Source organism: Aotus nancymaae, unplaced genomic scaffold, assembly GCF_030222135.1.
Source record: "Aotus nancymaae isolate 86718 unplaced genomic scaffold, 86718_ANA_hifiasm-v0.15.2.pri h1tg000064l_0, whole genome shotgun sequence".
NCBI lineage: Eukaryota > Metazoa > Chordata > Mammalia > Primates > Aotidae > Aotus > Aotus nancymaae.
This window is the reverse complement of record NW_026988478.1, coordinates 4514561-4542303: the sequence shown is the minus strand read 5'-3', so window position 1 is coordinate 4542303 and position 27743 is coordinate 4514561. Positions and strand designations below refer to the sequence as shown.

Below are 27743 nucleotides of genomic sequence, written 5' to 3'. Positions count from 1 at the left end.
CCTCTACCTCCCAGGCCTCAGACAATTCTCCTGCTTCAGCCTCCCCAGTAGCTGAGATTACACACAGATGCCACAATGCCCAGCTGATTTTTGTATTTTGAGTAGAGACAGGGTTTCACCATGTTGGCCAGGCTGGTCTTGAACTCCTGACCTCAGGTGATCCACCTGCCTCAGCCACCCAAAGTGCTGGGATTACAGGCATGAGCCACTGTGCTCGCTCTTAAAATTACATGTTTTTTTTTTTTTTTTTTTTTTTAATAAAAAAATACCAGAGGAAAGCTCAAACGCAGTCCCCCACTACCACAAATTACGCAGTCGAGTTTCTCACATTTGGGGAAATCGCAGGGGTCAGCACATCCGGAGTGCAATGGATAAGCCTCACCCTGGGAAAACCACCTTCGTGATCATGGTATCTCCCCTGCCAGGTAAGTATAAAATTACATGAGTTTTTAAAAGGTCTCAATTTATGTCATTAAAAAACATTTTCAGACTAGTTGTGGTGGCTCACATCTGTAATCCCAACATTTTAGGGGGCTAAAGCAGGAAGATCACTTTAGCCCAGGAGTTAAGACCAGCCTGGGCAACATAGGGAGACCCTGTTTCTACAAAAAATAAGAAAAATAGCAGGGCATGGTGGCGTGCGTCTGTGGTACCAGCTACTTAGGAGGCTGAGGCTACAATGAGCCGTGATTGTGGCACTGCACTCTGGCTCAGGTGACAGATACCTTGTCTTAAAACAACAACAACAAAAAAAGCAAGCATTTCCAATAAACAGTTTATTAAAGAATAAAATTTTATCAAGATTTGTAACATTTAAGTTGTCTTAATTGCCCTACCAATTGTCATACCAATCCAGTATACTTATCGCCTTTGAGATACAGGAAATTTAAAATTTCAGTTTACGTACTTTTGTTGTTACCGAGAAGTATGACATGCAATCAACAAGACTCTCAAGCATAAAATATTACATTAGGATAAAACTCAGTGGAAGAAGTGGACTACAAATACTAGTAGAAAAGAAATAATAAAGTTTCCCACTATTAAAGAACTCGTTAACATATTTTAAAATAGATAATAGGGGTCAAATCTACTATTGTAAATCTGTTTCCACTTTTTAATAAAAATGTAGATACCAAGTTAAATATGCAAGGGGTACACTGTACTAAAAATTTTACTGTGGTAAAATATACATGAAATTTACCATTCTAATCATTTTTGCACATACAATTCACAGACATTAGTACATTCATATTTTTGTGCAACCATCACCACTATTCACCTCGAGAGCTTTTTTTACCCTAAGCTAAAACTTTATACCATTAGACATTAATTCCCCACTACCCTCTCCTCCTAGACCCTGGTTACCATTATTTTACTTTGTCTCTATAAATTTGACTATCGTAGGGACCTCGTAAGTGGAATCATACAGTATTTGTCCTTTGTATCAGGCTTATTTTACAGCATTAACACCTTCAAGGTTCATCCATGTTGTAGTACGTCCCCCCCTTTTTTTTTTTGAGACAGGGTCTCCTTCTGCCACCCAGGCTAGGATGCAGTGGCATAATAACGACTCACTGCAGCCTTGGTCTCCCCAGCATTAAGTAATCCTCCTACCTCAGCCTCTCAAGTAGCTGGGACCACAGGTGCATGTCACCAGCCTGGCTAAATTTTTAGAGATGGAGGTCTCCTTATGTTGCCCAGGCTGTTGGTGAACTCCTGCGATCAAGCGATCCACCTGCCTAGGCCTCTCAAAGTGCTGGAACTATAGGGATGAGCCACTGCCCAGCATTCATTCATTCATTGACAGGATTTTGCTATGTTGCCCAGGCTGGCCCCAGACTCCTGCCTCACTCTATCCTGCCTCACCCTCTCAAGTAGCTGGGACTATGGGTGTGCACCACTGTGCCAGGTTTCCTTTTTAAAGCTGCTAATATTTCATTGTTCATAACATTTTGTTTATCCATCCATCCATCTAATTCATCCACTGATGGACATTTGGGTTGTTTCCTCTTTCTACCTTTTGACTATTGTGAACAGTACTGTTATGAACACTAACATACAAATATACGTTCAAGTCCTCGCTTTCAATGCTTTTCTGTGTATACCTTGAAGGAGAATTGCTGGATCATATGGTAATTCTATGTTTAATTATTTTGGAAGCACCATACTATTTTCCCCAGCAGCAGCACCATTTTACATTTCCACCAGCAATGCACAAATGTTCTAATTTCTCCATATCCTTGCCTACAATTTATATTTTGTTTTAATAATGGCCATGCTAATAGTGTATAAACTAGTATCTCATTGTGGCACGTTTTTTAAAAAATTAGGTTGTACACAAATGTTGGAAGATTCCTGTTGTCTAATTCATGAATCCCCAACGTTTCAAAAAATCTCCCCAACACCAGGTTTTTTTTTGAATTGCTTTTGTTGAATTGCCATCCAAGTGGTGCTAAAGGCAATGGCATCTTCTTGCAGGATTCTACCTCCCTGGTTACAGTAATGGTCCCATAGGTAAGCATCTGACTCAAGCTAAGCAAGAATTACCCAACCCCATGATTACAGAGACCAGTCCAGGTATGGGCATGACTTAAGCCAACCTAGTTGGGTATCTTTCCTCGAGATTTTTTCTAACTGTAGACAGTGGAAGAACTATTTCTGGATTGTCCATGACGCCAAAGGATGTGAGCATATACTCTTTCTCATAACAGGCAACTCTCTAACAGGAGATAATGAAACTCACACTGGGAAATGAGCAGAGGAAAGATAGAAATAGATAAAACTGGAGGCCACAAATTCAGTATCTCCAGCTTTCCAGTGATTCCTTCCTATTCTGTGAGCTTTCTATCAACAGCCTTCCAACATATCCCACATTTTACTAAAGTAAGTTCTGATTGGGTGTTTGATTGTTTACAAATCAGAGTGTTCTGTGCAATTCAGGCCCTTTAACAAGGATAGACCAAACAAGTAACTACTGCATGCTGGATAAAAATCTCTGGTACAAAAGCCCTTAATGTCCTGGCACCAGATGAGAAAGTCAGCCACAAAAGAAAGCAGGAAAGCAGTTTATACCACCTTGTGAAATTCCTTGCCACTCCTTTTTTTTTTTTTTTTTTTTCCCTAGAAAGCACACAAGCCTCAGAGATGGCCGTAAGCAATAAAGCTACTAAAAGGTAGAGGTGAGATATTTGTTCGTCTCAAATCCAGGGAGTAACCTGCTCCCCAGACTCTCTCCCATGATGGGACACTTTCTAGACCCAGGTCTACACTCATACATAACCCTACTCAGACCTGTCTTATCAGTAAGTTAGCAAAGTATCCCTTTTCTGCACTCAGGTCTCACGGAGCTGTGTACTAAACCCATCCCATCAGTTATTTAAAATAAAAGGGCAGGGTATTTTCATATAGAGTAAATTGGTACAACATTTCTGGAGAGAAATCTGACGAAAACATTAAAAGCTTCAAAAGATAGTTATTCTTTGATAAATAAATTCTACTTTTAGAAATGTATCCTATGTCCAAATAATCACAGATGTAGGCAAAAGTTTTAACTTCAAGTACTTCTTACTGGTGTATGAAATAGACACCTATTTAAACAAACTCGAAAATATGAAGACTGAATGCCAGAGGTTAACCTTTTTTGTGTCTTGAACCATTTGGCAGTCTGCTAAAACCTACAGAAACATTCTAAGAAAAATGTTTCAAAACATATAAAATAGTGTAATATTGAAATAATATCAAGATATGTACAATGACTGTAAAGGAATCAATACAAATTGTCTGATCATCCTATGGATACCAAATTATTAGGTCCTGCTAATATTGTGATTTGTTGCCTAAACTTACAGTTGAAAGAAATGCTATGTTTCAGTTAAACATCACTGAACATAAAGATACAAGTTTTTACCTGTCTAAATTATTGGACCCCCTGAATTCTATCCATGTATCTAGGTTAAGAATCCCACAGTGCAGGCCAGGCATGATGGCTCATGCCTGTAATCCCAGCACTTTGGGAGGCAGAGGAGGGCAAATCACCTGAGGTCAAGAGTTTGAGACCAGCCTGGCCAACATGGTGAAACACTGTCTCTACTAAAAATGCAAAAATCAGTCAGGGGTGGTGGCGGACACCTGTAATCCCACCTACTTTGGAGGCTGAGGCAGGAGAATTGCTTGACCCTGGGAGGCAGAGGTTGCAGTGAGCCAAGACGGTGCCACTGCACTCCAGCCGGGGTGAGAGAGAGAGAGAGAGAGACTCCATCTCAAAAAAATAAAATAAAATAAAATAAAAAATACCATAATGCATCTATCTACACAGTAAATGTACCCTTGAAAAAAGATAGAAAAATTAACACAGATAAAAGATAAAGAGGTAAATAGTGTGTTCAAAAAGACTGAATATATACATGATTGAAAAAAACTGGATAGATATGCCAAAATGTTAACGATAGTTACTTCTGGGTAGTAAGATGACGTGATTTTTCCCCCCCAATTTGTCTGCTTTCTACCTTTTTAAAGTGAACGTATTGTAACAAGAAAAAAATGCAAGCTATTAAACTGGGCAAGGTGATTTAACATTCCCTAAATAAATGAGTATTTTTTTGCAGCTAAAAGCTCGTATTATATTCCAAATTTGACAACAGGAATTCAATGGAATGAAATCAGGATCATTTAAATAAGCAACAAAACATTAAAAATAAGAAGGACTTTGGAGTCCATTTAGTACAAGCCCTTTATTTCACAGTAGAAAGACCCTTTCCCCAGCGCTAATTCCAGAAGCCTTAAGTGCTGATCTCTGCATAGTTCCCTCTACCCCCATAAATGTACTAAATGTACTCATTTATTCTTCAGACAAAAATGATGCAACCTATCTACATTTGGAAACTAGAACACATTCTCCAAAGTGGAAGTAATCCAGACTGTGATCAAGACACAACCAACAGTTAAGCTTTCAGTGGCAAAGCCTGGACATTCCAGCAGATGGGGATGGTACTATGCAGATTAAGACTTTCAAAATTTAAATGAAAATCACATTCTCTATTTTTCAAGGCAGAAAAAGAGCAGAAAACTTGTTTTTGAAGTCCAAGAGGAGCCAGGCAATGTACAACTATCACCATATTCCTCAAAACAACCCCATGGAGAAGACAGGCATCACATCCATTTTACAAGCACCGAAGTCACGGCACAGAAGAGGTGAAGCAATCTGACCAAGGTCACACAGTTAAGCACTCAGATCCCATTCAAAACCCAAGCCCTTACCCCACCATGCCCTTTATACAATTATATTGTAAAATTCCATTTTTTTTTTTTTTTTTTTTTTTTTGAGACGAAGTTTCACTCTTGTTACCCAGGCTGGAGTGCAATGGCGCGATCTCGGCTCACCACAACCTCTGCCTCCTGGGTTCAGGCAATTCTCCTGCCTCAGCCTCCTGAGTAGCTGGGGATTACAGGCACGCGCCACCATACCCAGCTAATTTTTTGTATTTTTAGTAGAGATGGGGTTTCACCATGTTGACCAGGATGGTCTCGATCTCTTGACCTCGTGATCCACCCGCCTCGGCTTCCCAAAGTGCTAAGATTACAGGCGTGAGCCACTGCGCCCGGCTCCCATTTTGTTTTTTTTAAAAAAAGTATTGGCCAGGTGCGGTGGCTCATGACTGTAATTCCAGCACTTTGGGAGGCTGAGGTGGGCAGATCACCTGAGGTCAGGAGTTCGAGACCAGCATGATCAACATGGAGAAATCCCATTTCTACTAAAAACAGAAAATTAGCCAGGTGTGGTGGTACATGCCTGTGATCCCAGCTACTCAGGAGGCTGAGGCAGGAGAATCACTTGAACCCAGGAGGCGGAGGCTGCAGCGAGCCGAGATTGTGCCACTGCACTCCAGCTTGGGCAACATGAGCAAAACTCCATCTCAAAAAGATATACAAATAACAAGTAAAAAGTAAACGAAGATCACTTTCACATTTCTGTAACATTCCTTGTCCTCAATCCTACTCTCTTCTCTGAACAGTTTGAGATACTCCTTTTAAAACATTTTCGATGCATTTGTGAACACTGTTACCAATACTGGTACTATTCAACTTTAAGTTCTGCCAATATGATAGATTAAAATATACGCTACTTAACAAATGAGAATCTTGAGTGTCAGGTACTAGCCAGGCAACCAGGGTATGGTAAGAAAAAAAGAAAAACAGCTACAGCTCTTGTCTTCTTGGGTTTACTAGTGTAGTGGTAGAAAAAATCTGATAATGGTGTAAGTGATAAAGTGTAATTCTGAGTGAAGTGCTAGGAAGGAAAGAGAAATCAGGAAATAGAAGTTTGTAAGGTGGTTTCTGGACTAATGGGGAAGTAGTAGTTAGAATTTCCTTGGGTAAGTATGCTTTTCAGATATTTGTTAATATCATTTGCAAGGTTAATCTAATTTGATTAGAAAGTTGAAACATTTTTTTCAGATAGAAAAAAAAGCCAGTAGCTATCAATTTTCAGTTTATATCATTTGCCCTCTTTAAGAATGAGTTCTTATCCTGTGGTTTTTCCTTTACATCAATAAGCCTGTACTTATTGTCCTCTAGAAAGAGAAATACGCTAAAAGAAAGAGAATACTCTAAAAATAATTTTGTTATACTTTTCTAAGCACTACACTTAAAGTGCTTTAAACTCTAGATTGTTTACAGAGGCCTCTAGTTTTAAATGTTATTTTCCTTTAAAAAAAAAAAAAGATTACATTAAATAAATCTGATCTTTCCTTTGCATTTCTGGTTGGAACAAAAAGTTACCTAAGCTACATTTTGTCCAGAACAGCCAGGTTGCTAGTAAAAACTAACTTCAATCAATCTGCATGAAAAGACCACTTACAGTTAGTTTGTATTTCTGTGTTCATTGGGAAAGAATGTAAGGAAGTTGTAGGTAGGTTCAGGCTGGTTTCACAGCTATTCTAAATTTAGATTCACACACATCGTGCACACACACTCCCCTCTATACTTAGGGACATTGAATTGCACAGGTGTGAATTCAAGATGATTACTATTCCTAGCCTTCATTAACATTTTAAAGAGTTAAAGTTGCTAGTAAGGATGTGTGCTGCCCTAAGCCTGGCTTAAAGCATTTTCCCCAAGGGATTTTATTCATTAGGAACTAGTTGACAATGAATTAACACACTACAGACCTTTAACTTTGCAACAGGGAAGGAACTACAATTGTCTTTAAGACAGTTTCAACAGTTTCCACCCCCTGGTTGTGAGAAAGATATCAGGAAATTCAACATAGTAAAAAGATTTAAAAGACTAATAGAAAAAGTAATTCTTCTACTTATAAAGAAAATGGGAATTAAAATGAGAATTCTGATTACCAAACCTGAAAAATTACAGTTACAATATTCAATGGCGATGAGTCATTTTGGTAATTTTTTTCTTCTCTATGTATATGGTGAGACAGGACTCTCCAACTGCTGAGGGAACAACAGAAGGATAGTATCTCTGTCAAGAATTTAACCATCAAGAATTTTAAAAATATCAAAACTCTTCAAGTTGGTAATTGTATTATAAGAATCTCTCTAGAGAAATACTCATAAATGCTAAGAAAGATTTACCTACAAAGATGCCTGTCACAATGCAATCAATTGTAAAAATTCCCTCAAAATGGACTACAAACTTAGCCATTAAAATACATACCTCAGCATACGACAAAGGAGAATGCTAAGTGGTTGGGGAAAGAGAGTAAGTTGTATATAAGGCAAGATTACAGCTGCATGAAGGTATTAAGAAATATGGAGAACTGAAAGTCATCAAAAACAACTGAAGTAGACAGTAGGATGTATAACTAATGGCATTTAAAAATTTTTTATAGCAAATATAAACTACTCAGAAAAAAATTTCAGATAATTTTAAGAAATTAAAATCTGGGTATGGCTGACAAAGGAATTCACAATATATATTTAAAGTAGTACATTTAAAGAAAGATGAGCTGTCTTCTTTTAAGAAAATAATTCAGTAAAAAACTTTTCTGGGATGCTATTTGGTCATATGTTTTAAGAGTATGTTTATACCTAAGTACAAACATTCAGAAGTAGTTCAGTACTTCTAAGATTCTACTTATAAGGATAATGGTCAATTTTTGTTTGTTTTGAGACAGGGTCTGGCTCTGTTGCACAGGCTGGAATGCAATTGTGTGATCTCAACTCATTTCTCTACTGATGTGCATTCAGGCTGCTTCTAGTTGTTTTTATTTCTTCTACAAATAAAGCAGTGAACACCCCTCGACATTGATCTTTACTTACTTGGGCAAGCATACTTGATAAATGCATACACTTCACAATCTAGTATATTTAAAATTGATAGATATCAGTTGCAATTGACCCAAGAGCCACAACAGTTTAAATTCTCAACTATATGAGAACTATTTCTTTGCACCCTTGCCAAAGTTTACTTTTTATGAACCTGACAGGTAAACAAAGAATCCATTGTTTAAATCAATGATGGGATTCTGAGCTGAAGGGCAATGAGTCTACCATATGTTCTTAAGACTGAGTATTTTTTCACGTTAATTGTCCCCCTTTCCCCCGTCATGTTCCCCATCTTAGAAAACAGATCCCCATTAATGTGCCAGACAAAATTTGATTCCTCTTTCTCATTCCTCACAATCAAGTCTTGTTGAACCTAAACCTTAAAATTTACACGAAATCCATCTACTTAGTTTGTCTCTGTTATTACCATACCAGTCCAAGTCAACACACTTTCTCACCTGAACTACTGCAATAGCTTCCTGCTGTTATTTGTGCTTTGTCACTCAACACTTCCTACCCCCTGGAAAGCCCTGTACCCCTTAAAAATCCTAAGTTCAGGTCCATACCAAGGCCCTGCTGTTTGCTCTGCTTATGATACTCCTGCTCTGTGGCCTTAAACCAGTTTCTCTGCATGGTTGGCTACTTGTTATTCAGTATTCAGCTTAAATGTTACTTTCTGAGAGAGAGACCTCGATTGCATGTGGGCCAGCAATTTAATCACTAACCCCCATCCTAGTTCCTTACCATATCCCATTGCTTAGTTTTCATATTACTGAGTATAATTTAAAATTGTGGCTTGGCATGGTAGCTCACGCCTGTAATCCCAGCACTTTGGGAGGCTGAGGCGGGTGGATCACTTGAAGTCAGGAGTCTGGGACCAGCCTGGCCAACATGGTGAAACCTTGTCTCTACTAAAAATAAAAATTAGCTGGGTGTAGTGGCACACGCCCATAGTTCCAGCTACTTGCGAGGCTGAGGCAGGAGAATCGCCTGAACCCAGGAAGTGGAGGTTGCAGTGAGCTAAGACTGCACCACTGTACTCTAGAGTCTGGGCAACAGAGCAAGACTCCATTTCAAAAAGAGAGAGAGAGAGAGAGAGAGAGAGAAAGAGAAAGAAAAAGAGAAAGAAAGAAAAAAGAGGAAAAAAGAGAGAGAGAGAGAAAGAGAGGAAAGAGAAAAAGAGAAAAAGGGAAGGGAGGGAGGGAGGGAGGGAATAAATAAATTGTATTACAGTCGACCCTCCCTACCTGTGGGTATCACATCTGTGGATTCAACAAACCGCATATCAAAAGTATTTTTAAAGGCCGGGCGCGGTGGCTCACGCCTGTAATCCCAGCACTTTGGGAGGCCGAGGCGGGTGGATCACGAGGTCAAGAGATCGAGACCATCCTGGTCAACATGGTGAAACCCCGTCTCTACTAAAAATACAAAAAATTAGCAGGGCATGGTGGCGCGTGCCTGTAATCCCAGCTACTCAGGAGGCTGAGGCAGGAGAATTGCCTGAACCCAGGAGGCGGAGGTTGCGGTGAGCCGAGATCGCGCCATTGCACTCCAGCCTGGATAACAAGAGCGAAACTCTGTCTCAAAAAAAAAAAAAAAAGTATTTTTAAAAATGCACCCATATTACACACATACAGATTTGTCAGTATTCCCTAAACAATACGGTATAACTATTTACATTGCATTAGGTGTAAGTAATCTAGAGATGATTTAAAGTATATATACAGGAAGACATGCGGGTTATATGCAAATACTGTACCATTTTACATCAGGGACTTCAGCATCTGTGGATGTGGACATGCACAGAAGGTCCTGGATCCCCTACAAATAATCAGGGAAAACTTTTGTTTCTACTCCACTATACGTCTGTAGTTAGAAATGTAAAATTCGTAGCTTTTCTACAGGACAGAAGACACAGTATCTGCCCTGTTCACATCTGTATCCATAACAGCTAGAACAGTTTATTAGGTATTGACTAAAAGAAGTGCAGAACAGTTTTCTTTTTTCCAGAACAGTCTTTTCATATGTGTCCCCCCCCTTTTAAAAAAGTTGTTAGTCTCATTAATTCCTAAGAAAACTCTTTGATTTAAGAAAGTTAACCTACTGTTACCCATTACACAGATTTTTTTCCTCCTTGGTCACATATTCACCTAATTATATAATTCAATGGTTTTTAATACATTCAGAATTCTGGAATCATTACAATTTTAGTGTACTCTATCATCCCCAAAAGAAACCTGTATCCTTTCAGACGAGATCAGGCACACTCAGGGTGGTATGGCTGTAGACAGAAACTTGCATCCTTTCAGCAGTTGCTCTGAATTTTTTTTTTTAAAAAAACATTTTAAGTTCAGTGGTACATATGCAGGTTTGTTACATGGCTAAACTCATGTCACAGGAATTTGTTGTATAGATTATTTTACCACCCAGGTATTACGTCCAGTACCCAATGCTTGTTTTTTTCCTGATCCTCTCTCTTCTCCCACCCACCACACTCAAATAGACCCCAGTGTCTATGTCTACTGTTACCCTCTTTGTGTCTATATGTCCTCATCATTTAGATCCCACTTGTGAGAACATGTGGTATTTTGATTTTCCAATCCTGTGTTAGTTTGCTAAGGATTATGGCCTCCAACTCTATCCATGTTCCTATAAAGGACATGATCTCCCCCTTCTTCATGGCTGTGTTGTATTCCATGGTGTGTACGTACCACATTTTCTTTATCCAGTCTACTATTGATGGGCATTTAGGTTGATTGTATGTCTCTACTATTGTGAACAGTGCTGCAATACTGTTCACAATATATGTGTGTGTGTGTTTTTATGGTAGAACAATTTATATTCCTTTGGGTATATACCCAGTAATGGGATTGCTGGGTTGAACGGTAGTTGTTTTTAACTCTTTTGAGGAATCACTACACTGTTTTCCACAATGGCCGAACTAATTTATATTCCCAACCAACAGTGTGTAAGCATTACCCTTTCCCCCCGACAACCTTCTGGTGTGAGTGAGATGGTATCTTATTGTGGCTTTGATTTTCATTTGTTTTTTTGTTTTGTTTTGAGACAAAGTCTTGCCCTGTCACCCAGGATGGAATGCAGTGGCATGATCTCGGCTAACTGCAATCTCTGCCTCTCAGGTTCAAATGATTCTCATGCCTCAGCCTCCCACGTAGCTGGGATTACAGGTGCCCACCACCACGCCCAGCTAATTTTTGTAGTTTTTAGTAGAGACGGGGCTTCACCATGTTGGCCAGGCTGGTCTCAAACTCCTGACCTCAGGTGATCTGCCCACCTCGGCCTCCCAAAGTCCTGGAATTATAGGCATAAGCCACTGTGCCCAGCTTGAGTTTCATCTAATGATCAGTAATAAAGCTTTTTTCATATGCTTATTGTCCACATGTATCTCTTCTTCTGAAAAGTGTCTGTACATGTCCTTTTTAGGACACTATCATTTCCCTCTAACCTCTCCCACCCCTAGGCAACCACGAATCTATTTTCTGTCTCTGCAGATTTACCTATTCTGGATATTTCACATAAATAAGATAATACAATGTTTAAAAAATTTTTTTCACTTAGCATGTTTTTAAATGCATAATTGTTTTAGCATATATCAGAACTTCTTTTTTTTTTTTTTTTGTGACAGGGTCTCTCTCACTCTGTCACCCAGGCTAGAGTGCAGTGGCATTATCTTGGCTCACTGCAACCTCTACCTCCCAGGTTCAAACCATCCTCCCACTTGAGCCTTCTTATTAGTTAACACTACAGGTGTGTGCCACCACGCCTGGCTAATTTTCATGTTTTTTGTAGAGATGGGGTTTTGCCATGTTTTCCAGGCTGGTCTTGAACTCTGGCTCAAGTGATCTGCCTGCCTCAGCCTCCCAAAGTGCTTGGATTACAGGCGTGAGCCACTATGCCTAGACAGAACTTCATTTCTTTTTATTGCCAAATAATATTTTATTGAATGGATATATGGGTATACCTTGGAGATATTGTAGGTTCAGTCCTAGACCATCTCAAAGTGAATATTGCAATAAAGTTAGTTTCACAACCTTTTTGGATTCCAAGTGCATATGAAAGTTATTTTTAGGCCATGTATGGTGGCTCATGTCTATAATCCCAACACTTTGGGAGGCAAAGGTGGGCGGATCGCTTGAGTTCATGAGTTTGAGACCAGCCTAGGCAACAAGGTGACAGAGCCAGACCTGGTCTCAAAAAAAAAAGTTATTTTTATACTATAGTCTATTAAATGTGTATATCATAATTTTAAAACACTTTATTGCTGAAGAATCCTAACGATTATCAGAGACTTCAGTGAGTCAATGCTGGCGGAGGGTCTTGCCTCAATGTGCATGGCTGCTGACTTACAAGGGTGGTGGCTGCTGAAGGCTGGGTTAGCTGTGGCAATTTCTTAAAATAAGACAACCATGATGTTTGCTGCATAGCTGGATTCTTCCTTTCATGAAAGATTTCTCTGTATCATGTGATGCTGTTTGACAGCATTTTACCTACCACAGGAGAACTTTCAAAATTGGAATCAATCCTCTCAAACTCTGCCTCTGCTTTATCAACTAAGTTTATGTGAAATTCTAAGTCCTTTGTTGTCTTATCAACAAAAATGTTCACACCATCTGCACCAGGAGTAGATTCTATCAAGAAACCATTCATCTGTAAGAAGCTATTTATCATCTGTTCAAGTTCTATGAGATTTCAGCCAATTTAGTCACATCTTCAGGCTCCACTTTTCATTCTACTTTTCTAGCTATTTCCACCACCTATGTAGCTACTTCTTCCTCTGAAGTATTGAATCCTCAAAGTCATCCATGAAGTTTGGAATCAACTTCTTCCAAACTTCTGCTCACGTTAATCTTTTGACCCTCCATTAATCGTAAATGTTCTTAACAGCACCTAGAAAAATGAATCCTTTCCAGAAGGTTTTCTCAGATCCATCGAAGGAATCACTATGGATGGCAGCCCTAGCTTTACGAAATGTATTTCTTAAACAATAAGACTCGAAAGTCAAAATTACTCTTTGATCCACAGGCTGTAGAACTGATCTTGTGTTAGCAGGCATGAAATCATTAATCTCCTTGTACATCTCAGAGCTTGAGTGACATTGTTACTCGAGCTCTGACGGAGCATTGTTAATGACTACTAATATTATGAAAGGAATCCCTTTTTTCTGAGCAGTAAGTTTCAACAGTGGGCTTTAAACATTCAGTTAGCCATACTGCAAACAGATGTGCTGTCATAACTTTATTGTTCCATTTATAGAACACAGGCAGAGTAGATTTAGCATGTTTCTGAACGGCCCTAGAATCTTCAGAATGGTCAGTAAGCACTGGCCTCAACTTAAAAGACACCAGCTTCATTAGCCTGTAACAAGAGAATCAGCCTGTCCTTCAAAGCTTTGAAGCCAGAAACAGACTTTTCCTCTTTAGCTGGGAAAGTCCTAGATGACATCTTCTAAGAGAAGGCTGTTTTCATCTACACTGAGAATCTGTTGTTGAGTGTAGCCATCTTACCAATGATCTTAGCTAGATCTTCTGGATAACTTGTTGCAGCTTCTCCATCAGTACTTGCTGCTTCATCTTGCACATTTATGTTACGGAGACAGATGGACGGACAGGACGGACGGATGGAAGGATGGAAGGGAGGGAGGAAGGGAGTGAGGAAAAAGAAAAACCTCATGAACCAACCTCTGCTAGCTTCCAAATTTTCTTCTGCAGCTTCCTTACCTCTCTCAGCCTTCATAGAAGAGAAGAGTGTTAGAGATTTCCTCTGGATTAGGCTTTGGCTTAAGGGAATGTTGTGGCTGATCTGATCTTCTATCCAGACCACTCAAACTTTCCGGTATCAGTAAAAAGCCTGTCTTTCTTATCATTCATGTGCTTACCGGAGTAGCCCTTTTAGTTTACTGTAGGAACTTGTGCTTTGCATTCACAACTTGACTATCTGACACAAGAGGCCTAACTTTCAGCCTACCATGGCTTTTGACATCCCTTACTCACTAAGCTTAATCATTTCCAGTCTTTGATTTAAACTGAGAGACATGTGACTCATCCCTTCACTTGAACACTTAAGAGACCACTGTAGGGTTATTAATTGGCCTAATTTCAATTTTGTTGTGTCTCAGGGAATAGGGAGGCCCAAGAAAAGTGGGAGAGACAGGAGAATGGTCAACTGGTGGAGCAGTCACAGCACACACATTTATCAATTAAGTTCAGCATCTTACATGGAAATCATTTGTGGCACACCAAAACAATTACAACAGTGGCAAAGCAATAGTTAAAAAAAAAGATGAAAACATTGGGAGAATTACTAGAATGTAGCACAGAAACATCAAGTAAACACATATTTTTTGAAAAATGGCACCAACAGATTTGCCCAACACAAGATTACCACAAACCTTCAATTTGTATAAAATGGTGTATCTGTGAGGTGTGATAAAAATAAAACACAATAATATGATGTACGCCAGTCCTACATTCTGTTCATCTATTCATCACCGGTTAATAGACATTTGGGTTGTTTCCACATTTGGGATATTATGAACATACCCAAGAAGGGAATTTAATAGGACAGTCTATTCCATATTAGGCTGGGACCCCCCAAGTTACTACCTACAAGTTTTTGTATGAACATGCATTTTCATTTCAGTACATACCTAGGATTGAATTTCTGGGTCATGTGGTGATTTTTTTTGTTTAACCTTGAGTAACTGCCAAATTGTTTTCCAAAGCAGCTGCAACATTTCTCATTAGCAATATATGAGAGTTTCACTTTTTCTACATCCTGATCAAAAATTGTTACTGCCTTTTTGCTACAGGCATCCTACCAGGTGTAAAGAGGCTCCACTGTTCAAAGATTAGACAATCTAAACAAAAAAGGGTAACTGCAATGGATCAAGACACATCAAACATATTAAATCCATGAGTTCACAATGATACTAAAAAACAACTTACTGGTCAACTTTGGAGAATGCTAGAGAATCAGCTCAATATTATAAGGAAAGTAAAGAAAAATAATCAAGCATTTAATTGTGCTTGATTATTTGAAGAAACATTCTCTTCTGATTTATCAAATAGTTGATGAAATTAAGTTTATTTTTTATAAAAGCATGTCATAATACATGAAAAACTGAGAGAATTAGGAAACTGCAATTTGGCAACCCCTAATGTATGTATCTAGGTAGTGACCACCTAGATTTCACTAGACAGAAGTACTCAATATCACCTGCTAAGTATTCTTGCTAAGAAAGTCAAACCTAAGTCTGCTCAAGTCTCTAGCTATAATCACCAACCAATTAATAGAAAATACAGGGGGCCAAGGGATATGTTAAGGACTGCCATGGGAATGCAGTCACTAAAATCTATACCGCAGATAATTCCAGAGAACACATGACCTACTTTTCTCAAAAAATAAATTACAGCAGGAGGCAGATGGAGAAAGCAACTCCAGACTAAAAGCAACATGAGACATAAACAATCGCAACCCTAACGATCACAGAATCACAATCCTATTCCTGAAAGATTCAAAAAACAGTTAGGCCTAATTTTCACTAAAGCTCACAAAAAATACAGCAGTTAATACAAGCAAGTGTGTGGTGAAACTTGGACTGATTCGTACTCTTGATGGCATAACATTCTGACCGAATTCACTTGCAAATAAACTTTTGACAGGAGAGGATTTAACTTGCAAATAAAAGTATTAATAAGCTTTTAATCTGAGAAAAAAAAGCAAAATATGGAGAACATATGTACTAAAAAGTTCATTTAAATGTTCATTACAGGCCAGGCACTGCATCTCACACTTGTAATCCTAGCACTTCGAGAGACTGAGGCAGGCAGATTGCTTGAGGCCAGGACTTGGAACTCCTGGCCAACATGGCAAAACCCCATCTCTACTAAAAATACAAAAAAATAGCTGGGCGTGGTGGCACACTCCACCGTGAAGCCGAGGCATGATAATCACTTGAACCCAGGAGGCAGAGGTTACAGTGAGCCGAGATTGTGCCACTGCACCCCAACCTGGGTGACAGAGGGAGACACTGTCTCAAAAAAAAAAATGTTCATTACAGTATTATTTATAGCAAGAAGATACCCAGGAAGCATGTGGTTTTATTTACATGGCAAGGAGAGGATAAGAACTGTTAGGTAGTTTTGATACATTCTCTTGACATATTTAAGTCATTAACATGGAAGACAATCTACCAACAAACAAAAATAATCATGTCAGGCTTAAGATACCAGGATGAACACATATTATAGCTTCTCCTTCATTCTCCAATGCTAAAATGTCAATTTTAAAGAGCCTGTAACCATATTAGAAAACAAAAAAAGATATCCTTGGTGTGCCAATATCACGAAGAATCCTGAAAACAAGAAATATAAGGCTGGACACAGTGGCTCACACCTGTAATCCCAGCACTTGGCAGGCTGAGGGAGGTGGATTGCTTGAGCCCAGAAGTTCAAGATCAGACTGGGCAACACAGGGAGACCTCAACTCTACAAAAGAAAAGAAAAGAAAAGAAAAAATTAATGGGGTATAGTGGCACATGCTTGTAGTCCCAGCTACTTGGGAAGCTGAGGTTGGAGAATCAACTGGGCCTGGGAGGTTGAGGCTGCAGTGAGCAGTGATCACACCATTCAACTTCAGCCTACATGATAAGAATGAGACCCTGTCTCAAAAAAACAATAACCAAGAAAATACAACAAGCAAGACAGATGGATTCAAACCGGAAAGAGGAAACATTGAAAGAAGACTGTTACAAAACAGGAGAGCTGCTCCAGATACTGCACAGCTTGAGAGGTGTATAAAAGGAGTTACTTATAGGACTATTAACAATCACTGAGTTGGAGGAGCCCAGTAGAAGCAGACAGGCTGATTCTACTACTTCACCTGTGAACCAGGAACCTGATGATATCCAGGAGGGATGATGAGACTACATATCCAGAAGTTTTGCTGCTATTACATCTCTCCCTTGTAACTTCCCATCCTGAGAGCAGGCTAGAATAAACCTACACATCATTTGTACACAAGATTTCTCAGGCATTTCAAAAACAAATGTCATTTAGGCTAGGAGTGGCGGCTCACACCTATAATCCCAGCACTTTCGGAAGCTGAAGTGGGTGGATCACCTGAGGTCAGGAATTCGAGAGCAGCCTGGCCAACATGTCAACTCTCATCTCTACTGAAACTACAAAAATCAGCCAAGCACGGTGGTACACACCTGTAATCCCAGCTACTAGGGAGGGTGAGGTAGAAGAACTGCTTGAACCTGGGAAGTGAAGGTTGCAGTGAGCTGAGATCATGCCAATGCTCTCTCCAGCCTGGGCAACAGAGAAAAACTCCTTTGTCAAAAAAACAAAACAGGCTGGGCACAGTGTCTCACGCCTATAATCCCAGCACTTTGAGGAAGCCGAGGCGGGTGGATCGTCTGAGGTCAGGAGTTTGAGACCAGTCTGACCAACATGGTGAAACCTCGTCTGTACTAAAAATACAAAAATTAGCTGGGCATGGTGGCAGGCACCTGTAATCCCAACTACTCGAAAGGTTGAGGTAGGAGAATCGCTTGAACTGCAGAGGTTGCAGTGAGCTGAGATCACACCACTGCACTCCAGCCTGGGCGATGGAGTAAGACTCCGTCTCAATAAAAAACCAAAACAAACAAAAACCCGAAGGCCATTTAAAAATACAAATTATAACCAATATTGACCAAATATTTTCAGAAAACCAACAGATTCAATGTGGCAGTAACCTTAACATAAACCTATACCTTTCCCATAAATGTATACACCTACCGCGTACCCGTGAAAATTAAAAGTAAAAAAAAAATTAACTCATATCTGAGGAAATGAAGGATAATAAAGCCAAGAAAATAATATTTTAAGACAATAATTCCCCCAAAGATACTAGACGATTGCTGGAGACCTTGGAAGTTAAAATCTGATTATTTTAATAAAGCTGACAAATGGTCTGACTGGTGTAATGTTCACAAATGAAAAACTTAATGAGGTGGAACGAAAAAGTTCTCTGAAATTATGCAGGAGAATAAAAATGTTGAAAAATATAAGAAGATTGGAAACACTCATCACTACCACTCAACTGGACATGTTCCTAGTGTCTAGTACTAGGAGAATTGAATAGGTAGTAGTACCAGAGAATTGAAATAAAGCTTAAATCAGAATTTTAAACTATTTGAGTTCCATTTCCAATAAAGGCTGGCAAAGTTATTCAAACTAACCTTCTTTCTGAAAAAAAAAATGCTAACAATAAATAGGGACATCATCTTAAAAGCATCTGAAATCTTACAGAATAGAACTACTAATCCAAATTCTTTTTTTTTTTTTTTTTTTTTGAGACGGAGTTTCGCTCTTGTTACCCAGGCTGGAGTAAAATGGCGCGATCTTGGCTCACAGCAACCTCTGCCTCCTGGGTTCAGGCAATTCTCCTGCCTCAGCCTCCTGAGTAGCTGGGATTACATGCACGCGCCACCATGCCCAGCTAATTTTTTATATTTTTAGTAGAGACGGGGTTTCACCATGTTGACCAGGATGGTCTCGATCTCTTGACCTCGTGATCCACCCGCCTTGGCCTCCCAAAGTGCTGGGATTACAGGCATGAGCCACCGCGCCTGGCTCCAAATTCTTTAAAACAAAAACAAACAACAACAACAAAAAAACCAGGCAAGCACTCCCCTACCTCTAAAAAGCACAATACCAGAACACCAAAGTCATTTTTAGTCTATGATGGAATCTCTTTGCCCATCTCAGCAAAGTTGGGTTTTGGTTCTATGGTCCCAAGAAGCAAAGGAAAAGAAGTCAAGGTTCAAAACACACCCAAGAAGGGAATTTAATAAGACAGCCTATCCACATTAAGCTGGGACCCCCCCCGCCAAGTTACCTATAACCAGAATAAAACCAGGGCCCCAAATCTCCTGCCCTGATCTCTAAAATTTAAAACCTCAAAGATGGAGTTTAACAACTAAATGATGTACAATAGGGGAAAAGTAGTGAACTAGAATACAGAACCAAAATTTATACAATAAGTAAGGGAGACACAAAAAAGTAGAGAATATCAAAGAGACAATGGATAGTATGACAAAGTAGAATAAATATTTAACTACAGACTCCCAGAAGAGGAGAAAGAAAAATGAAGCACAGGAAATATATGAGAAGATAATGGTTGTAAATTGAGTAATCAAAGATACCAGTCTGTACACATAAGACACCCAAAAACTCCCAAGGAAGAAAAATAAAAAGATAACCATATTTAAAGTAAGAGTGAAACATCAGAAAACAAAGGGATAATTAAAACAAACAAGGAACAAAACAGAGAAAAAGGTTTCAAAAGAATGACTTTTCAAAACCACTGAGGCCTGAACATGTTCAGTATATAAAGAGTGAAATGATAAATGCCAATTAAGAACTGCATAACCAGGAAATACATCCTAAGAAACACGTGAAAAAGATATTTTCAAGGAAGATAAAGATCACTCACTCCCAGCAGACTCAAAATAAAAATGTTCATCTTTAACATTAAATATACTCCTTGAGCAAAGTTAACCCACATGGAAGCACAGAAATTCAGAAGAAAAAAAAAAATAACAATGAAAAGAAGACACGTCTAAGTCTAAGTAAATACTGACTATGTAAGATGCTTTCTTCTGGGATTCAAATATATATACAATTAAAATGTATAGTAGCAACAGCACAAAAGCAGTGGAGACAAGATAACAAGTTCTACAAGGTCCTTGTATTTTCTAGGAGTGATGAAAGCACTAATTTGTTAGATGCTAGTAAGTCAATGATAACATGCTGTAATGCCTAGAGTAGCCACAAAAAGATCAGTAAATATGTTTACTCACTTGTCAGACCAGGAGGCCATGGAAGAAAGAAAAAGGAATAGAACATGAAGAACAAAGACGACTCAGTAAAGATGATAGGTTTGAGCACCTAGTTAAACTACATGGTTCTAGGGGGGTTGGGTGGGTTCTTCATTCTCTCTCATAAACTACATTTTTTTTTAAGAAGCTAGAACTTGTCACCTTTTTTTTTTTTAGACAGTTTTTCTCTATTGCCCAAGCTGGAGTGCAGTGGTGCAATCTCAGCTCACTGCAACGTCCACCTCCCAGGTTCAAGCAATTCTCCTTCCTCAGCCTCCTGAGTGGCTGGGGTTACAGGCACGCACCATAACAGCCAGCTAATTTTTGTATTTTTAGTAGAGATGGGGTTTCGTCACATTGGTCGGGCTGGTCTCAAACTCCTGACCTCAGGTGATCCACCTGCCTTGGCCTCCCAAAGTGCTGGGATTACAGGTGTGAGCCACAGTGCCCCGCCGTAGAACTTGTCACTTCTAATAGGAAGTCTTTTTAATTTAAAAAAACAAAACAAAACAAAACAAAACAGATTTTTATGCTGGGCACAGTGGCTCATGCCTGTAATCTCAGCACTTTGGGAGACTGAGACAGGTGGATCACCTGAAGTCAGGAGTCAGAGACCAGCCTAGCCAACATGATGAAAATCCATCTCTACTAAAAATACAAAAATTAGCTGGGCATGGTGGCAGGTACCTGTAGTCTCAGCTACTCAGGAGGCTGAGACAGGAGAATCACTTGAACCCGGGAGGCAGAAGTTGCAGTGAGCCAAGATTCTGAATTGCACTCCAGCCTGGGCGACAGAGCAAGACTTCATCTCAAATAATAATAATAAATAAAACTAAAATAAAATCAATGATCAAGGTAATAGTGAAATGGCAGAGTAAGAACCTCTGAAAATTCTTCCTACATAAAACCAATGAGAACACTAGCAAAAAATTGTCACAATAAACTGTCAGACCTCTGGAAATTAAACCAAAGCTTGCAGAAATCTGGGGGTATTTGTTTAAAAAATAAAAACATGACAGATGAATCTTAGTAAGAACAACATTCTTTGTGGCCTTTTAACTTGCACTATTCCCATACCTTCCTCCCTAGCTCTACTATAACCCTGAAAACCAGCAACCTGCAATCACTGTGAAAACTAGCAGCCTGGAAGCCACTGAAGGGACAAAACAGTTGAAGCTCAAGCCCTATCCTCAAAGAACTGTCATTACTTGACCTTTTAGAGGGTTACACATAAGACCCCACTTACGCAGTTGTCTTTATTTGACCTGCCTCAGAGCTCACCAAGTACAGTCATTTCCTAGAGAAAGTTTGTTTAAAAAAAAAAAATAGAGGCGATTATTAAATATCCCAGGTGCCTGAGGCAGTAGGTAACAGTTTTGGAACTCAACAGGCTAACCAAAAAAGCTTAAAAGGCTGGGGAATGAAATATGAGGCTTTATTAAAAACTCTATTTTAAAAAAAAAAAGAAAAAAAATTCTGTAGTGTGGAGAGCTAAAAAAAAAAAAAAGAAGAAACAAAAGTAAAAACTCCATATATTCCTGGGAATCTAGGCTATCCTGCATGCTTGAAAGAATCGTTAGAAGACCCTGAACTCTCACTTCTGGTTAACCTTGAGGCTCTGTACAAACAGGAAGTGAAGACTACTGCAGTCATAAACTGTCTGGCTCAGTGTGGAGGGCATAATGGGCCCCTTGCCAAAGACTGGGAAACTTACTGGTTCTAAGCACGTAAGGCAATTTCTGTCCATCATCAGATAACCAAGTAGAGATTTCAGTGGCCACATATGAAAAAAAATCCAAAGTTTACAGAATTAGCTGAGAAAAGCCACTAAATGAACAATAAACAAGAACTCTTCAGCTTGTGGAGGAGGAATAACCCAATTTCCACACTTGCCACATTATTTCCAATGTCCAGTTTTCAAGACAAAATTTGTAAGACATTCAAGGAAACAAGTATGGCTCATTCATGGGGAAAAAAATCACTAGAAAGTCTCCCTGACAAAGACCAGACATTACATGTATTAGACAAAGACTACTTATTTTAAATATGTTTGAAGAGCTAAAGGATATATCTGGCTGTGCACAGTGGCTCTGCAGTCCCAGCACTTTGGGAGGCCAAGGAAGGAAGGATAACTTGAGGCCAGGAGTTCAAGCAAGCCTGGGTAACATAGTAAGACTCCATTGCTACAAAAAACAAAACAGAAACAAGAAACCGTATCTAAGGAACTAAAGGAAAGTATGAGGATGTCTCACCAAATAGAGAATATCACTAAAGAGACAGAAATTACATATAAAAACGAACCAGTTAGAAATTCTGGAGCTGAAAGTTACAATAACTGAAATGAAAAATTCACTACAGGACTCAACAGCAGATTTAAAAAGAAAAAGAATCAGCAAGGCTGAAGATAGAGATAATGACATTACACAGTCTGAGGAAGAGAAAGAACAGAGCCTTAGGGATATCTGGGATACAGTCAAGTATACCAAGATACACATTATTAGAAGTGCCAAAGGAGATGAGGGAAACAGACCGAAAGAATATGTGAAGAAATAATGGCAGAAAACGTTGATGAAAAACATCATTCTACATATTCAAAAAATCCAATAAACTGCAAGTAGGATAAGCTCAAAGAGACCTACACCAAGACACATTAAACTGTCAAAAGCCAAAGACAGAATGGGGAAAGCTACAACAGAGGAGCAATCATCATATATCACATACAAGGTATTTTCAATAATATTAATAGCTGATTTCTAACCAGAAACCATGGAGCCAGAAGGCGGTGGGATGACATACTAAGAGAGTTAAAAAAAGAAACTCAACCTAGAATTTTATATCAGCAACATGATCCTTCAAAAATGGAGAAATTAAGACATTCCCAGAAAAAGAGTTTGTTACTAGCAGACAACAAATACTAAAGGGAGTCCTTCCAGTGAAGTCAAAGAATGCTAGACAGTTACTTTAATCCACATAAAGTAACAAAGAAGACCAAAAAAGGTAACTACATAGGTAAATACAAAAGACAGTACTTTTTGTCTAAATTTTTTTTTCTCCTATCAGACTTAGAAGATAACTGAATTGGGGTGGGATAAAAAGGTACTGGTCAAAGGGTACAAAGTTTTGATTAGGATGAAAATGTTCTGAAGACCATTGTATAGAATAATGGTAACTACAGTTGTATACTTGCATGCAACTCTAAATATGTTGTATAGTTGTACTTACTGAGAGATATTTTAGATGTTCTCACCACAAAAATTTAAGTATGTGAGGTGATGAATATATTAGCAAATTCATTTCACAATTTATACATATATATATATATATATAGCCATAAAGTTCTCATTTTTCAATTATATCTTACAGCTAGGAACATAAAAGATAGCTAAAGTAATAATTATAAATCTATATTGATAGGCATACCATCTGTAAAGACATATTTGTATTACATTAACAGCACAAAAGGAGGAGAAAATGAGGTGATATTGGAGCAAAGTTTCTGTGTACTATTCAAAATAAAATTAGTATTATTGGACCTAGATTGTTAATATAAATTAAGATGCTAGTTCCAGCTGGGCATGATGGCTCACGGCTGTAATCCCAGCACTTTGGGAGGCCAAGGCAGGCAGATCACTTGAGTTCAGGAGTTTGAGACCGGCCTGACCAACATGGTGAAACCCCGTTTCTACTAAAAATACAAAAAAAAAAAAAAAATTAGCCGGGCGTGGTGACAGGCGCCTGTAATCCAAGCTACTCAAGAGGCTGAGGCAGGAGAACTGTTCGAACCCAAGAGCCGGAGGTTGCAGCGAGTCGAGATGGCACCACTGCACTCCAGCCTGGGTGACAGAGTAAGATTCTATCTCAAAAACAGAAAAAAAAAAAAAAAGCTAGTTCTCATTATATCTGCTAAGAAAATTAACTTAAAAATACACAGTAAAAGAGACTAGGCACAGTGGTTAATGCCTGCAATCCCAGGACTTTGGGAAGCCACGGTGGGAAGATAACTTAAGGCCAGGAGTTTGAGACCAGCCTGAGTGACAGAGCAAGACTTTATCTCTTAAAAAAAAAAAAAAAAAAAAAGAAAAAGAAACATATATATAACAAAGAAATTAAAATGTCATAGGATTTTATACTAGAAAATATCTTATTTAACACAAAAGAAGGCAGTAATGGAAGAACTGGGGAAAAAGACAAGACATATGGAAAACAAATAGAAAAATGGCAGGTGTATATCTTACCAGTAATTACATTAAATGTAGAAGGATCAAACTCACAAATGACAGAGACTGACAGAATGGATTTTTTTAAAGCATGATCCAAACATATACTGTAAAACAAGAGACACACTTTAAGATTCGAAGACACAAACAGGGCTGGGCACGGTGGCTCATGCCTGTAATCCCAGCATTTTGGGAGACTGAGGCAGGTGGATCACCTGAGGTCAGGAGTTCAAGAGCAGCCTGGCCAACATGGGGAAACCCTGTCTCTAATAAATATACAAAAATTACCCAGGGTTGGTGGTGTATACCTGTGGTCCCAGCTACTAGGGAGGCTGAAACAGGAGAATTGCTTGAACCAGGAGGCAGAGGTTGCAGTGAGCCAAGATCGCACCACCGCACTCTAGCCTGGCAACGGAGTGAGACTCCAGTCTCAAAAAAAAAAAAAAAAAAAGTAAAAAAAATAATAATAAATAAAAGCAAAGCCACAAAAGACACAAATAGAGCCGGGCGTGGTGGCTCACGCCTGTAATCCCAACACTTTGGGAGGCCGAGGAGGGTGGATCACGAGGTCAAGAGATCGAGACCATCCTGGTCAACATGGTGAAACCCCGTCTCTACTAAAAATACAAAAAATTAGCTGGGCATGGTGGTGCGTGCCTGTAATCCCAGCTACTCAGGAGGCTGAGGCAGGAGAATTGCCTGAACCCAGGAGGCGGAGGTTGCGGTGAGCCGAGATCGCGCCATTGCACTCCAGCCTGGGTAACAAGAGCGAAACTCCATCTCCAAAAAAAAAAAAAAGAAAAAAGAAAAAAGAAAAAAAAAAAGACACAAATAGGTTGAAAGTAAAAGGATGGAAAAAAGCATACCCTGCAAATAGTAACCAAATGAGAGCTGGAGTAACTGTGCCTGTTAAAAGACAGAACAGACTTTAAAACAAAAGTTGTTACTAGGATAAAGGAGGACATTTTATAATAACTAAAGGGTTAATCCATCAAAAAATTTTAACAATTATAAACACCAATGAACCTAACACAGACCACCAAAATACATGCAATAAAAACTGACAAAAATGATAGGAGAAACAGATACTTCAACAGTAACAGGTAGAAACGTCAATAGCTCACTTTCAGTAATGTACAGAACAAGATGACAGTATCAGGAAGGAAACTGTATACTTGGACACTATAAGCCAACTAGAACGGACATGTATATTTCAATCAAAAAAAGAAGAATATACAATCTTAAGTGTATATGGAATATTCTCCAGGATAGACCATATGTTAGGCCATAAAGCCTGAATAAACGTGAAATGGCTGAAATCACAAAGTACACTCTGCAACCACAAAGTAATAGAATTAGAAGTCAGTAACAGAAGGAAAACTGGAAAATTCACAAAACGTGGAAATTAAACAACATACTCTTCATTAATGGATCAAAGAAGAAATCACAAGGGAATGCAACAATACTCTGAGATGAAGAAACACATCATACTAAAACTTATGGCATGCAGTGAAAATAATACTTGGAAAGTTGTAAAATCTTACGTTAAAGATTATACCAGATGTCAAAGCTCACACTTGTAATCCCAGAACTTTGGGAGGCTGAGGTGGGAGGATCACTTGAGCCCAGGAGTTTGAGAATAGCCCAGGTAACATAGTAAGACCCTGCCTCTACAAAAAAATATAAATTAGGCATGGTGGTGCACACTTGTAGTCCCAGCTGCTCAGGAGGCTGAGGTGGGAGGATTGCTTCAGCCTGGGAAGTCGAGGCTGCAGTGAATTGTGATCACGCCACTGCACTCCAGCCTGAGCAACAGACCGAGAGCCCGTTTCAAAATTAAAAATCGATAACCTAACATTCTACCTAAACAAACTAGCAAAAGTAAAATAAACACAAAGCAAGCTGAGGAAGCAACAAAGATTAAAGTCAAAATTAATAACGTCTAGTAAAACTATAGAGGGAAAAAGAAAGAAAAAAACAGAAGTTAGTTCTTGGAAAACCATCTGCAAAATGGATAAACCTTGAGCTATCAACCAAGAAGAAATGAAAGTGGGAAAATTACTACCAACCTTACAGAAAGGAAAAAAAAGACTATAAAGAATTACTATCAGTAATTATATGCCTACAAATTAGAAAAACATTACGTGAAATGAACAAATCCTACAGTCACAAATTACCAAAACTAACTCAAAGAAATAGATCTGAATATATTTGTAATGAACAAAAAGCCTGTATTACAAAATTCCCAGAGAAAAGCCCAGGATAAGCAAGCTTCACTGTTTAATTCTACCAAAAACCTAAAAAGGAATAAATACCAATTATTCACATGAACTCTTCCAAAAAAACAGACGAGCAGGGAACACTTTACAACTCAGTCATAAGCCAGTATTTCCCCAATACCAAAATCAGACAAACAGACCACAAGAAAAGAAAATCATAGACCTGTTTATTAATCTAAATGGAGTGGCATCTAAGATGGATTGCACACTATGACCAAATGGGATTTTATCCCAAGAAGACAAGGTTGGTTCATCATTTAAAAAAAAAAAAAGAAAAATATCATATTAATAGAATAAAGTAAAAAAAAAACAACACATGATCATCTCAATAGACACAGGCAAGTACTTGATGAAAATCCAATATCCTTGCATGACAAAAATATTCAATAAACTAGGAATAGGAAAAACATCCTTGGCCAGGCACAGTAGCTCGTATCTGTAATCCCAGCACTTTGGGAAGCCAAGGCGGGTGGATCACCTAAGGTCAAGAATTTGAGTCCAGCCTGACCAACATGTTGAAACCCCGTCTCTACCAAAAATACAAAAATTAGACAGATGTGGTGGCGTGCACCTGTAATCCCTGCTACTCTGGAGGCTGAAGCAGGAGAAGTGCTTGAACCCAATAGGCAGAGGTTGCAGTGAGCCGAGATTGCGCCACTGCACTGCAGACTGGCCAACAGAGCAAAACTCCAGTCAAAAGAAAGAAACATCCTCAACTTGATAACGGGCTCCTACAAAAACACCCACATCTAACATTATATTTAATGGTGAAAGACAAAGCTTTTGGAAACAAGACAAGATGTCTGCTCTCTTCACTTTTATTCAAAACTGTACTAAAGATTTTAGCCAGCACAATTAGGTAGGAAAACGAAACAGAGGGCATCCAGATGAAAAAACCAAACAAAACAAAACTACAGATGATACACCCAGAAGGCATGATCTTGGATGTAAAAAAATCCTAAGAAATCACACACACACACACACACACACACACACACACACACAAATCCATGTACAAAAACCAGCTATATTTCTATACACTTGCAATGAACAAACTGAAAATGAAATTAAGAGAAGT

General features: G+C 38.9%; 1 protein-coding gene and 1 non-coding gene across 9 annotated transcripts in view; both read right to left on the bottom strand.

The window, feature by feature from the left end:
* CPEB1 (cytoplasmic polyadenylation element binding protein 1) overlaps nucleotides 1-27743 on the bottom strand; it is a 106996-nt gene that overhangs the window by 35066 nt on the left and 44187 nt on the right. The gene's annotated exons all lie outside the window — the stretch shown is intronic.
* Nucleotides 270-433, bottom strand: LOC135270567 (U1 spliceosomal RNA). The gene has a single exon (XR_010338724.1). It is a non-coding gene; the product is annotated as a U1 spliceosomal RNA (small nuclear RNA).